The sequence below is a fragment of the Mirounga leonina genome, unplaced genomic scaffold (genome assembly GCF_011800145.1).
Source record: "Mirounga leonina isolate KUSES-001 unplaced genomic scaffold, KU_Mleo_1.0 Mir_82, whole genome shotgun sequence".
Taxonomy (NCBI): domain Eukaryota; kingdom Metazoa; phylum Chordata; class Mammalia; order Carnivora; family Phocidae; genus Mirounga; species Mirounga leonina.
Genome location: NW_023270825.1, coordinates 35296066 through 35309952, shown reverse-complemented (window position 1 = coordinate 35309952; position 13887 = coordinate 35296066). Strand labels below are relative to the sequence as shown.

The following is a 13887-nucleotide window of genomic DNA, read 5'->3' as shown; positions in this document are numbered from 1 at the left end:
AGCAAATGACAGATCATCCTTTGTCCATCCATAGCTAAGTGACACCCGAGGCCCCAGGAGGAATAGTTGGTGCTCATCATGAGACGCCAGGCCCTCATCACGTGTTTGTGTCAGACTCTAAAATGAGAGGCGATGAACCGGCCCTGCGGTGCTGCCCCTGACCTCTGGCCAAATGACTCTGCTTTCACCCTGTTCTCTTCTTTGGTGTCTGGTTTCACAGATGCCAAATAAAAACCTCATTGGTTCAGCATTTGGGATCACTGGAGCTGAACAAACGGGAGTTTTCCTTTGCAATACCCTTAGTGAAGGGTTTGATTAAATGAACAAGGTAAAAAGTAGAGAAAAGGGGGATTTAACCCAATTACAATAATAAATGTATTAAAAAGACTTTCAGTAGGGTTGATGTGTTAACCCTTGGTGGCAGATGGGTTTCATATTTTGGTGCATCTCCATTTGGTTGGCACAACGTTATATCTGAGTTTATTTAAGACAAGGCTGTGGTTGGGGCGCCTGGGTGGTGCGGTTGGTTAAGCGTCTGACTCTTGGTTTCAGCTCAGGTCGTGATCTCAGGGTTGTGAGATCGAGCCCCACATTGGGCTCAGTGCTCAGCAGGGAATCTACTTAAGATTCTCTCTCTCCTGGGCGCCTGGGTGGCTCAGTTGGTTAAGCGACTGCCTTCAGCTCAGATCATGATCCCAGGGTCCTGGGATCGAGTCCCGCATCAGGCTCCCTGCTCTGCGGGGAGCATGCTTCTCCCTCTCCCACTCCCCCTCTTGTGTTCCCTCTCTCGCTGTGTCTCTCTCTGACAAATAAATAAATAAAATCTTTAAAAAAAAAAAATTCTCTCTCTCCTTATCCCTCTGTCCCTCCCCCTCCACTGCACCCACATGCTCTCTCTCTCTCTCTCTAAAATAAATGAAAATAAATCTTAAGGGATGCCTGGGTTGCTCAGTGTGTTGAGTGTGTTGAGTGGCTCCCTTTGGCTCAGGTCATGATCCCAGGGTCGTGGGATGGAGTCCTGCATCGGGCTCCTTGCTCAGCGGGGAGCCTGCTTCTCGCTCTGCCTCTGCCTGCCACTCCCCTTGCTTGTGCATTCTCTCTCTCTCTGACAAATAAATAAATAAAATCTTTTAAAAAATAAAAAAATCATAAATATTAAGGAAAAACAAAAACAGTGCTGTGGTTGATTAGCAATGCCTGCTCTGGGCTCATGAAGGATGATCAGAAGTGGTAGTAAATAGCCCAGGTATTTACTTCCTTGCTAGTGTTCAAACCTCTTTTAGAAAAAGAGCTGTCTGAAGAAGACAAACAAATAAAATGAAAGAAAGTAACATTGAATATGTGTTATGTTCCTGACCTAAGCTAGATACTGTAATTATTTTCTCATTTCATTCTCATTGTACTCTGAAAAGTAGTAATGATTTTACAAATGGGGAAGTGGAGGGGCGCCTGGCTGGCTCAGTCAGAAGAGCATTGTGACTCTTGATCTCAGGGTCATGAGTTCGAGCCCCACATTGGGTAGAGATTACTTAAATAAGTAAAACTTTAAAACAACAAATGGGGAAGTTGAATCTTATAGATATTGAGATGACAAAGGTCACACAGCCAGTTAGTGGCCGAGCCAGCTTACAACTGAAGGTTTGGTTGACTCCAAAGTCCACACTCTTTCAGTTAAAGTAAAAAGAACCTCTAGTTAACAACACATTAAAAGAATCAATACACTGAAAGGTTTCAGTGTGTATGGGAACACTTTCACATTTTTTTAAAAAGACTTTTTGTTTATCTATTTTAGAGAGAAAGAGAGAACATGGCGGGGAGGGGCAGAGGGAGAGTAAGAGAGAATCTCAAGCAGACTTCCTACTGAGTGCGGAGTCTCTCTCGGGGCTCAATCCCACGACCAACCGTGCGATCATGATCTGAGCCCAAATAAAAAGTTGGCCACTTAACTGACTGAGCTGCCCAGGTACCCTTGTATGGGAACACTTTCAATTTAAAAAGTTTAAGTGGAGGGGGTAACTGGTTGGCTCAGTCAGTAGCACGCAACTCTTGATCTTGGGGTCGTGAGTTTGAGCCCCATGTTGGGAGTAGAGTTTCCTTAAAACAATAAATAAATAAATAAAAAGTTTAAGTGGAGGTAAAATGGAATAATTAAAAAAAAATACCAAATGAATTCAAAGAAGACAGGAAAAGAGAAAAAAGAAGCAAAGAAAAGATGTGATAAACGGAAAACAGCTAGTAACAAAGTAGATTTAAATTCAACATGTGGTTAACTACATTAAATGTAAATAGTCTGAACCACCCCTAAATAAAAAGGAGAGATAATCGAATTGAACTAAAAGGCTAGACCCAGCTATATGTTGCCTGTAAGAAACACACTTGAAATATAAAGACACAAATAAAAGTAGAAAGATGAAGAAGGATATGTCATGCTAATCAAAAGAATGCTGGAATGGACTTTGAAAACAAGGAATATTACCAGCAATAAAGAAGTTCATTACCTAATGATAAAAGAACAATTTTATCAAGAAGATATAACAATTCTAAATATGTATGTACCCAATAACAGAGCTTCAAAATATCTGAGATAAAAACTGATAGAAATGGAAGAAGAAATGGAGAAATTCATAATTATAGTTGGAGATTTCAACACTCTTCTCTTAGTAACAAGATAGAGCAAGTAGATAAAGCAGAGGGTGGAACACTGATAGAAAAGATCTGAACAGCACTATTAACCAACTTGACCTAATTGACATTTATAGGACATTCCACCTGACAGTAGATACCCAATCTTTTCAAGTACACACAAACTGTGCCCCACTATAACCCGGACCATAAAAACAAACTTTAGCAAATTTAAAAGAATTGAAATCAAAGTATGTTTTCTAACTACAATGGAATTAAACCAGAAGCCAATAAAAGAAAGATATCTGGAAAATCCCTTATTATTTAGAAATGAAACAACACACTTTTAAATATCCCATGGGTCAAAGAAGAGATCACAAGGGAAATTAGAAAATATTTTGAATTGAATGAGTCTAAAGTGCTGATGACATTTTATTAATTCCACCTGGTCTGAATTAGTGTGGTTTGCTTGCAGGTTTTAAGGCAATGTGCCATTGGGACAATTTTATTAAAATATAGGAGCAAGGACACTGGGCTCTCATCAGTCTCTAAAATGAAAAGCAGGGGCCCCTGGGTGGCTCCGTTGTTAAGTGTCTGCCTTTGGCTCGGGTCATGATCCCACGGTCCTGGGATTGAGCCCCACATCGGGCTCCTTGCTCAGTGGGAAGCCTGCTTCTCCCTCTCCCACTCCCCCTGCTTGTGTTCCCTCTCTCGCTGTGTCTCTCTCTGTCATATAAAAAAATAAAATCTTAAAAAAAAAAAAAGAAAAGCAGTTGGGTAATGTCTATAAAATGCCTTCCCCTCTTCCCGTATTCCTGGCTCTGCCCTGGTTTCAGATCACAAGTGAACACACCCCCAGTGGAATTTGACTCCAGACACCATACTAATGTTGTTTCTTTCTGGGGGAGCATCTTGCCCATGATACAATCACTGTGCCCTGCTGCGACCTTCTGAAGAGAACCAGAGGCCCGTGTGAAGTTCATTCCTTCGTCAGAGGAGCTGATGAACAGGGGCTTAGACACCAAGAAAAACCAACTGAGGGATGGGGATGTATAGATTGCATGTCACTCATAGTGATCATAACATGTATGTGCTATTTACTCTGTCCCAGGCATTATCTCTGAAAGCCTTACAACAACCCCGTGAGGCACGTCCATGCTGCAGAGGGGAGACTGAGGCACAGTAAGTTAATAAATTCTTTTTTTAATTTTTTTTATTTTTTAAGATTTATTTATTTATTTATTTGACAGAGAGAGACACAGCGAGAGAAGGAACACAAGCAGGGGGAGTGGGAGAGGGAGAAGCAGGCTTCCCGCGGAGCAGGGAGCCCGATGCGGGGCTCGATTCCAGGATTCTGGGATCATGACCTGAGCCGAAGGCAGATGCTTAACGACTGAGCCCCCCAGGCGCCCAAGTTAATAAATTCTTAAGGTCCCACAACCAGCAAGTGGTAGAGCTGGGATTCCATCCAGGCTGTTTGCTCTAGTCGCTGAGTAGCTCTAGAGACTTCATACAGAAGTACACAGTCTCAGTCCCGACGAGGAGCCCTGAGGGAGCCTTTTAATCAAATGGGGAGAAGGATGCTGGCATGTCGGTGCTAGTACAGAGGAACCAGCAAGGACCCAGAGAGGTCAGATAACTTAGCCATGGTTGTTAGGCCCTTGATGGCAGATCTCGAGCTAGGACTCAACCCTTCTGATCCCCAGGCCAATGCCCTTTGCTCTACACAGTGCTGTCTCCCAGGGCGCCCCACGAGAGTCACTCATGTTTCGTGCATTCTGGCATATATACTTTCCAAAGCACCAGTGTGACCCGCTGTCGATGCAGACGTGAATATAATGAACAGAGCTGACGTAGTATTACGGGGCACCGTTCTGAGAGCTGCTTGGTGTCGGGGAGAGGGAAAGGACTGGGAATTACTGGGCTCTGTGGGTCCAGATAATATGAATCAGGTCAGAGAGGCTCAGGTCACAATTTTGAGCTGTGCCACCTCTCTGAGCCTCTATTTCCTTGTCCACAAAATTGGGGTAACAATACTAACAACCTCGTGGAGTCACTGTTTGGGCTAACGCCCACCCAGCACCCAATCCAGTGTCTGGCAAGGCAACTTCGGCACACATTTTCTAAGTGTTGCTTCTTGAGTCTGCTTAGGAATTGCTTGAGTGTGCATGCCTGTAACTATGACCTCTGGATGAAAAAAAGTTGTTTTTCTCTTCCTTTCTTTACCGTCTTGAGAGTGGTGATTTCTACCTGTGTGTCTTCCTCAGGTGCTCACCAGCCTGGGACTTTGAGACATTTGCCTGTCAGGACCTGTCCTGGCAGTCCAGCTCTGAGCCTCTCTTTGCTTTTAACACACACCACCCAGCTTTTAAGAAGTTCCTCCCTGGATCCAGAGAGGGTGTGTCTAGCAACGCGTTCTTTCCAAAGCCCAAAAATGGGAGAATTCTATGAGAATGCTTTGTGGAATACATATATTTGGCAGAGGGGGAGGAGGGTGGCTGAAAGAAAGAGCCTATTGTTTTGCTTCCTAGTTTTGTACATTCAGCCTCTTCTGGGAGAGTTAGGGCTCCATTTGAGATTTTTAATTTTAATTTTTTTTTATTTAAGGATTTTTATTTATTTATTTTGGAGAGAGAGAGAGTGCACATGAGGGGGAGAGGCAGAGAGAAGGGAGAGAGAATCTCAGGCAGACTCTGCACTGAGTGCAGAGTCCTACACAGGGCTCGATCCCACAACCCTGAGATAGTGACCTGAGCGGAAATCAAAAGTCGGATGCTCAACTGACTGAGCCACCCAGGCACCTCTCCATTTAAGATTTTTAGAGATAGCATCTCTAGAGTCTGCCCTGAGATCGGTAGGGGGTTATTTTCAAGGCTTAGACCCCTTCCATTGGAAGCATCAAAGCTGCCCATTGAACAGACTGAAATGGTAGAATCTCTTCTCCTTGCCAAAATGCCAGAAATGAATTCTTGCTAAATGTATCAAGAGTCCTAAATAGAGGCGCCTGGGTGACTCAGTCGTTGAGTGTTTGCCTTTGGCTCAGGTCATGGTCCCAGGGTCCTGGGATCGAGCCCCGCGTCGGGCTCCCTGCTCCGCGGGGGGCCTGCTTCTCCCTCTCCCACACCCCCTGCTTGTGTTCCCTCTCTGTGTCTCTCTCTCTGTCAAATAAATAAATAAAATCTTAAAAAAAAAGAGAGTCCTAAATCACTTTTTTCTCCACTATGACTCTTTTTAATTTTTTTAAATGAAGATCACTTTTTAAAATTTGACCTTATTTTGAGATGTGGTTTAGCCATCTCAAAGTGGTAAAATTATAGACGATTTTGTTCTTTTTGCTTATTTGTACTTTTCTAATTTTCCTACCATAAGAAAGAATTATTTAAGTAATTTATCCTAAGGAAATAACCACTTATTCTGACAAAGATGTCAGCATTATTTATGGAGAACACTACAACCTAAATGTTCACCAATAAGGAGCTACTTACTTGAAGTATGATTCACCTATACAATGATATATGATACATCCACTGAGTGACATTAACAAAGAATATTTAATATCATGGGTAACACTCACAATAGAATGTTAAATTTAAAAATAGTATATGTGATGACACACTCAATCCAATGGCTAAAATTAAAAAGACTGACCATACCAAGTGTTCATGAGTGTGTGGAGGAACTGGGACAATCATACACTACTGTGGGACTATAAGACAGTACCAATATTTTGAAAAACACTTTGACTTTTTAAAATGTATAAATTTAATGTATAAATTTAAAATTTAAAAAAAAACATAAATTTTGGGGCACCTGGGTGGCTCAGTCAGTTAAGCATCTGCCTTTGGCTCAGGTCATGCATGATCCCAGGGTACCCGGGATGGAGCCCAGCGTCAGGCTTCCTGCTCAGCGGGGAGTCTGCTTCTCCCTCTCCGTCTGCCCCTCTCCCCACCCCCCAACATGTGCTCTTTCTCCCATGCATGCTCTCTTTCAAATAAATATATAAAATCTTTTTAAAAAATTTAAACATACACCTACCTTATGATTCAGTAACTTTACTCCTACATATTTATTTACTCAAGAGAAATGAAGACATGTCCACACAAAGACCTATACACAGAAGCTCTACTCACGGTAGCCCCAAACTGGAAACAATCCAAATATCTATCAGCAGGTGAATGAGTAAACTGTGCTGTACCCATATGATGGAATACTACTCCATAATCAAGAAGAATGAACTACTTATACCTGCAACAATGTGGACGAACCTCCAAAACACTAGGCTGAGTGAGGAAGGCAACATAAAAGAACATATAGGTATGATTTCATTTATATGAACACTAGAAGAACAAATCTAATCCACAGTGACAGATAGCTGATTGGTGGTCTCCTGGAGCTGGGGATTGAAAGCACTGACTGAGAAAGGACACGGAGAACTTTTTGAGATAATGGAAATATTTTTTAAAAGATTTTATTTATTTGACAGAGAGAGAGAACACAAGCAGGGGGAGCGGCAGGCAGAGGGAGAGGGAGAATCAGGCTTCCCGCTGAGCAGGGAGCCAAAGGTAGAGACTTAACTGACAAAGCCACCGGGAGCCCCAGGTAATGGAAATATTTTGTATCTTGATTGTGGTAGTGGTTCTAGGAGTGTGTGAAGAAATAGTCTTTGTCAATATTTACAATATGACTAAATAAAAGATATTCTATCTGTGTGTGTGTGTGTGTGTATACACCAGATATAATACCATAGGATCTTAATTTTAAAAATAAAAAGGGGCAGAGAAAGAATACTGGAAGCATATTTATAGAAAGATAGTGGTGGCTAACTCTTATTTGTGCAGTTACAAAAGATTTAAAAGATTATTTTAATAATTTTCTGGGTTTTGGGGCACCTGGGTGGCTCAGTCGTTAAGCGTCTGCCTTTGGCTCAGGTCACGATCCCAGGGTCCTGGGATCGAGCCCCACAGTGGGCTCCCTGCTCCGCGGGAAGCCTGCTTCTCCCTCTCCCACTCCCCCTGCTTGTGTTCCCTCTCTCGCTGTGTCTCTCTGTCAAATAAATAAATAAAATCTTTAAAAAAATAATAATTTTCTGGGTTTTTCCTAGATTTTGTCCTATGAACAAATATTAATATAAGTGTTAGCAAATACAACCTAAAAATAATTCTTGAAATTATTATTTAAATTAATTGTTTAATTTTTTTGCATCTTTAAAGATATTCAATCAATTATATCTCAGTACAGCTGGGGAAAAAAAATTCAAAGACTTTTTGGTGACACGTGCCTGTAGAGAACTAAAGAAGAGACAGCAGGCGTGTTGTTCTTCAGCTCACTAGGTATCTTTACCAAGTCAGTGAGCTGCATGTCAGCCATGGCATGTGAGAAGGTAACTCCTATAATGCTGAGTAACACATCTCAGTAGGGGTGCCTCCTAAAAATCTAGAGGGCTTACGTGGGGTAAGCAGATTTTGCACAAACGTCCTATGAGATTATTGAGCACTCGCTACGGGCAAGGCTTTATTCCACAATCTTCATGGAGGTGGAGTGAATGAGAATTCTGGATTGGTCCTTTGGAGACCCTGACTTCAAAGGGGCTCTGTGGATGGTCGTCACCCCAGGGCTGTGCCACCCAGTCACAGGGGCATAAGGGAACAGATATCCTGGAGTGTTACTCCATGGAGTGCAAACCCTGGGAAGGACTCCTTTTGGAGGGACACTCCCAAAGCTGTCATTGCTGTCATCCCCATTGGCCATTTCCCTCCTTTGAGCCCCTCTCCCGTCCAAAATTGTGGGAACCACAATTTCATCCTCTTGGGTACCTCCCACTTCCATCGGTCCTATATGTGAAGGTACCCAATGAAGACTTTTACCAGATTAGATCATTTTTATTAGTTAGTTTGGTGGGGTGAAGGGAAAGGAGCCATGTCCCCTAAGAGAGGGTGCTAATGCCAGGGCTGAGGGAGAGTGTGGGGACCATGACCCTAAACTTCTCACAGGGTCAGAAGTCCCTAGATGCTTCCATGCAGTTCTTGGGAAAGATGATGAAGTTGGTCTGTTTGCTGGCTCAGGTCAGAGAAGGTGCTTCCTTGCCCTTCTCCTGCCTTCGGTACCTCTTCCTCCCGGAGATCCACGTTCTCCCAGCCTGGTTCGGCCACCAGCACGTGCTCCATGCCTTAGCTTCTGTGCACGAAGAACTAGCCGTCCTGGCTGAAACCTGGCCCGCCTTGCTCAAACAATCTTCACAGTAGCTCACTCTGTGTTTCTAGACCACGCTCTTTGGCCTTACTCTAACTTCACCACACTGAGAAAAGAGCTGAGAAAACTTGGCATCACGGTGCCTTGCAGACTTGCCACCCACCACAGGAAGTGGATGTGGCACTGGGAAAGCAGGCTGGCCCTGCCCACAACACGTAATTACTGGGTTTCATATTTGCATGGTCCCAGCCACTGCCAGGTCTCTTGTACTTGTAGGAGCCAGGACATCATCCCCCACCGTTTCTTCCAAAACAAACCCAACGAGCCTTTATTCTCTGTGCTGATTTCCTTTGATGAGGTTTTCCAGGGCCTGATGGATGACTCTGTTCCCTCACCTTGGCCTCTAATTACTGCCCACACTTGCTTCCATCTGTTGTGGTTTCTGAGCTGGGAATGGAAGTGTACTTGGATGTTTTATCATCGCTTTGGAACACAGGCCTAGAAAAGCACAGCGTTCCCTGTAATTTCCACTCCTTTGGATTTCTAGTCAGCCTCGGTTTTTGCTGAAACAGCACATGAGGCAAAGAATAGACAAGGTACGGGCACCTCCCCAAAGTGCCAGCTACCTCGCTGTCTTATCAAGAGGGAAATCAAATGATAGAGCCAGTTTCCCTCTTGAATCTGCCATCAGTCAGCAAGGAGGTACGCACCGACACACACCGTCAGGAAGTCAGAGGGCAAAGGAGGTTCCCAGAGGTAGAGGCATGCCCTCTGCCCCCAAGGAGTTCGCCATGGAGACTGCACTCAAGCGTGCCCTCCAGGCAGACCCAGGTGGCCAAAATGAGCAGGTCCAGTTCTCGACCCAGGAGGAGACACAGTGGCAAGATGTGATTGGATGTGTTGCATATAGAGCGACAGCTGTCCGCACTCCGAGCCACTGAAGGTCACTGCGGCCTGCACGGTTCCGGGAAGGTGACTTAGAAGAGGCTACTTAAACTCAATCTTCAAAATCAAGGAAGAGTTATTTGGGTGGGGAGGGAGAGAAGAAAATAAAGGTGCTCCACACTGCATAAAAGGGTGAGCCCAGCACTTCCAGACACCTGTGGTGACCCCGTCCTTTACTTTGACCTCCTTCCAGACTTTCTCCTTCAACTGGTTTAACAGAATAAGAGTCCTCTGAGGCCGCAGGCCCACCCCTAAATGAAGAGATGATCTGAACCCTTGAAGATGAAGAAGCCTCTAAATTCCAGCAATCTCCACGTCCACCCAAGTAACCCAACGCATGCATATGTAGTCACTGAAGTAAAACTAGCTAATTACAGAAGCTGCAGGGGTGTGTGGGAGAGGGTGTTAGACTGAGGGGGACACCACTGGGTGCCCAGGTCGGTGGAAGGTGAGACGGTGCGGAGACCGAGAAAGGGCTGTTGAAGAACGCTGAAGGTCAGTGCCAAGACTGTCGCATTGTGTACGGAGGTCAGACGGTCAAACAGCTGTGTTTGTCCCATAGGGTGGAGAGAGGGGCAACTGGAAGGAAAGAATCAGGGTTGATTTGACCCATCCTCTGGACTCTGCATTGAGCCTTCATAACCTAACAAGATCTCCTTTGAGGTAAGAGACTATACCTTCTCTCCCCCTTCCACAGCTATAAGGGATTTTGAGGTCAAAAACCTGTGCACGGAAGGAAAATACCAGGAAGGACACATGTGGTGAGCTCTGTGACCTTGGGTCCCTGGTCAGTCTCAGAGCGTCTGAAGTATGTCCCCGCGAGTGACCTCCGGTCAGACCTCTGGACCCGGAGCCAGCTGTGGCCTCGGAGCCTGGCTTCCCCAGCCTGCACTCCTGGCAGCACTCTCTCCTTGATCCCCGTGCCAAGAGCAGCCCGGGCAAGATAGCCGCATCCTGGACCTGCCCAAGCCCTTCAGTACGGGGGGGTGGGCAGCAACCCCTCAGCAAGTGGGACCAAGAGCCCAGAGGGGTACGTCAGGCGGCTTCCAGGCCTGAGACGGGGCCCTGGGGCTGTTAACCAGCCTGGGAGCTGGCCCGATGTTGGTTTGAGTGTGGGAGTAATTTTTTTTATTGATATCCGTGTGTGTACTCATCAGGGTTGGGACTCTAAGAGGGCATGTCTGTCCTGTTCACCACAAGGTGCCTAGCAAGAGGCATCATAAGGGCACTGCTGGGAGGGGGTCCCCACGAAGCATCTGTCCATGGAAAGAGAACATAAGCGCCCCGAGGGCAGGAGGCTCTGCTGTTCTGTTTATTGCTGTATCCTCCGTGCTTGCCTGCCCTATAATAGACACTAAACACATACTTGTTTGTTGAATTCATTAAGTATCTAAAAATCACCAGCTCTAGGCTGGAAGCCTTTTTTTGAAGTCTGTCGTTTGGGGAAAGCTGGGGTAGAAATTTTGCAGAGCTTGAATTCAAGATCCATCCACCCGTTTATTGAACATCTATTGTTATGTCCCGCACAGGGATAGATGTTTGAGGTACAGAACTGAATCAGGTATGATCTCTGTCTTCAGGAGCTCTCAGGAGATCTGAAACAAATTAATGGGAAAAAAAAGTGCTGCTGGGATTAGGTGGGATCAGAGAGGAAGTCGGCAGAAGTGGATTGAAGCATGGGTCCTGGCCTCCGAGAGATTGTTTCAGAAGTTCCTCTCAGCCTAGATTTCCTGACCTGTAACGGGGTGGGGGGGATCACAATCATTTCTGTTTACTATAGGGGTTGTTGCGAGAATTCAGTGAGCTACTCGGGACGTGGGGCGTGGCACTCAGGGCGCAGGGGCTCCTGAGGAAGAGCTGCGTGTGTCCCGCAGGGAGCAGGTGCTCACAAAGGGCTTCTCAGAGGAGGGACCCAAGCAGGGTCTTCGGGGATGTGGGCATGTTGGCCAGGTGGGCTCAGAAGAGGGTGGGTGAGGTGGCATGATGGTAAGGCTGGGACACAGCCCGTCTAGCCCAGCAGATGACGAGGCCCCAGGAAGCCACGGAGGGGGTGCTTAATGCAGGAATTGCCCTGACCTTTGCCCCCCAACCCTCAACACACAACACGCAGCAACCGGAAGGCTCTGCTCTTTTCCAGGGAATTTCTGTGGTGTCATCTATGCATTTAGGGCCTTCTGAGGCATGATCGCCCCGATGTGCTTCAGCTACATCCCCAAGCACACAGAAGATATCCACACAGTTCAGTTGGGGGTGACCACTTGTGAATTGACAGTCTACGTGAAGGAGGTACCCCCTAACGCCGCCCTGGTGCCGGGCTCTGTTCTAAGCACTCTACCTCTACTAACTCATTTAACCTTCACAACAACAAGCCAGTGAGGTAGGGCTATTATTTGCCCCATTTTTTAATTGGGAAAACAGGGGCACAGAGAGGTTAAGTAATTTGCCTGAGGCCACACAGCTGGGAACCGGTGGAGGTTGGCTTCAAACCCAGGCAGTCTGGTCCAGAGTTGGAGCTCTTAGCCACCACTCTATGTTACAAACATAAGAAGGGGTAGAGAATCACAATCTTTACTGTTTGAATAGCTGTAAAAACCAGTTGAATTTCTTTGTTAGAGACCTAGTTACAGCTAAACCTTTTCAGTTCTAGGGTCCTGGAGACTGAAAATCTGAGGACTGGATACTCTTCCCAGAAAAACACATGGTTGCAAAAGTAATTCGGGGGTGGGGGGTTGTGGGTCTCCTGAAGCCTATCCAAGCACCCTTGACAGGCCTGTGAACTTGGGATTCATGGGTCCAAGATTTCCTATTTGGCCTGGAGATAGGGGCGGGGGGTTGCTGCAGAGACCAAGCAGGAGGCGGACTCAGGCGTCCACACCTGCTTGCCACCCAGCATGGTACTCCGGAGATGAAAGCATTCGTTTCAAACTCTGCATCATCTGGAGCTATTTCTTTACATATTTCTGCAAGAAAAGAAGGCTTTATTTGGAATGATTGGCCAACATATTATAAATCAAGAGACATTAGACACAGACTTAAAGGAGCTACAGATTTACAAAGCCTAGGAACTAGAAAAATAAACTATTTCCAGTGTTCCCATAGCAAGGCATGTAAACTCAACTACGGGGAAAAGAACAAATGAAATCAACTCACTTTTCAAGAGGTTACAAATCTAGCTAATATAACGCACAGCTGTTTTCTTCTTTAAAAACTGAATCAAGGAAATGCATGAACGAGATTAAGAAGTAAAAAAAAATCAGAAAATCCGGAGACGAGAAGCAGCAGCTGTGACTTCTCCCCACCTTGAGTCCCGCACCCTAAAGGTAACTAATTTATTGGTTCTGTTTTTACTGCTTCTAGGAGCTACCCCTTCTCTCTAAAAAACTATGTTTGACTTCTGCTGTTCTGCTGTGATAGCAAAGATTTAGATTATGTCCCACCTCTAGGACACCTACCTCCAATTTATTTATAGGTAAACAACGCTTTCCCGCCCTGTTGCCTTGGTTAACATTGTAACTTTGAAAAGTATAGACTTAAAGCTCTTTCTCTTGCTCACTCAACTTTTGACAATCTGTTTTCCTGCTTTACAGATGAGGAAATGGGAGGCTTAGAAAGATCATCGCTTGCCCAAGGCCACACACAGTTGGTAAGTGGATCTGGCGACAAGCCCCGCTCAGCCCCCAAGCCCGGCTGGGACTGCTGTGGTCCCAGAAACACTGTGCCTGGCACCTTTCATGGAAGTGGGATCACCTGCTATTTTTATACCTGTTACTCTGTAAAGAGAGCTGTCTTGCCAAGGATTCAGCTCTGCTAGCTAGTAAAAACCCAGTGCCGGCCAGTGGAGGGGGAGTGTTTGCAGAGTGGATGGCAGGGTTCTGTGGCCCGGTCCTGGAGGTCGGGGCCCCTCTGTGCTCCCTCATTCTCTTGCTGCAGGGAAGCAGGACGAGAAGCGCGGTATTTTACCCCTATAGGGATGGTTAGGGAGAAGCCAGCTCAGAGGTTCCCTGTCCAGCACTGTGGATAGTCAATAGTGGCAAAAGAGAGCAAAGGTATTGAGGTGAGTAGCTACGTGTTTGGTGTCCATCCCAAGTCTGGGAACATGTGGAGGGTCTCACTGGGTATCTCCCTCCTCCG

The 13887-nt window shown here is 45.7% G+C and overlaps 1 long non-coding RNA gene across 1 annotated transcript; it reads left to right on the top strand.

Moving 5' to 3' along the window:
* The first annotated feature begins 3578 nt into the window (after window positions 1-3578).
* Window positions 3579-13370, top strand: LOC118002316. Its single transcript, XR_004677016.1, has 4 exons — window positions 3579-3804; window positions 10319-10419; window positions 12975-13076; window positions 13344-13370. It is a non-coding gene; the product is annotated as an uncharacterized LOC118002316 (long non-coding RNA).
* The last annotated feature ends 517 nt before the right edge of the window (window positions 13371-13887 follow it).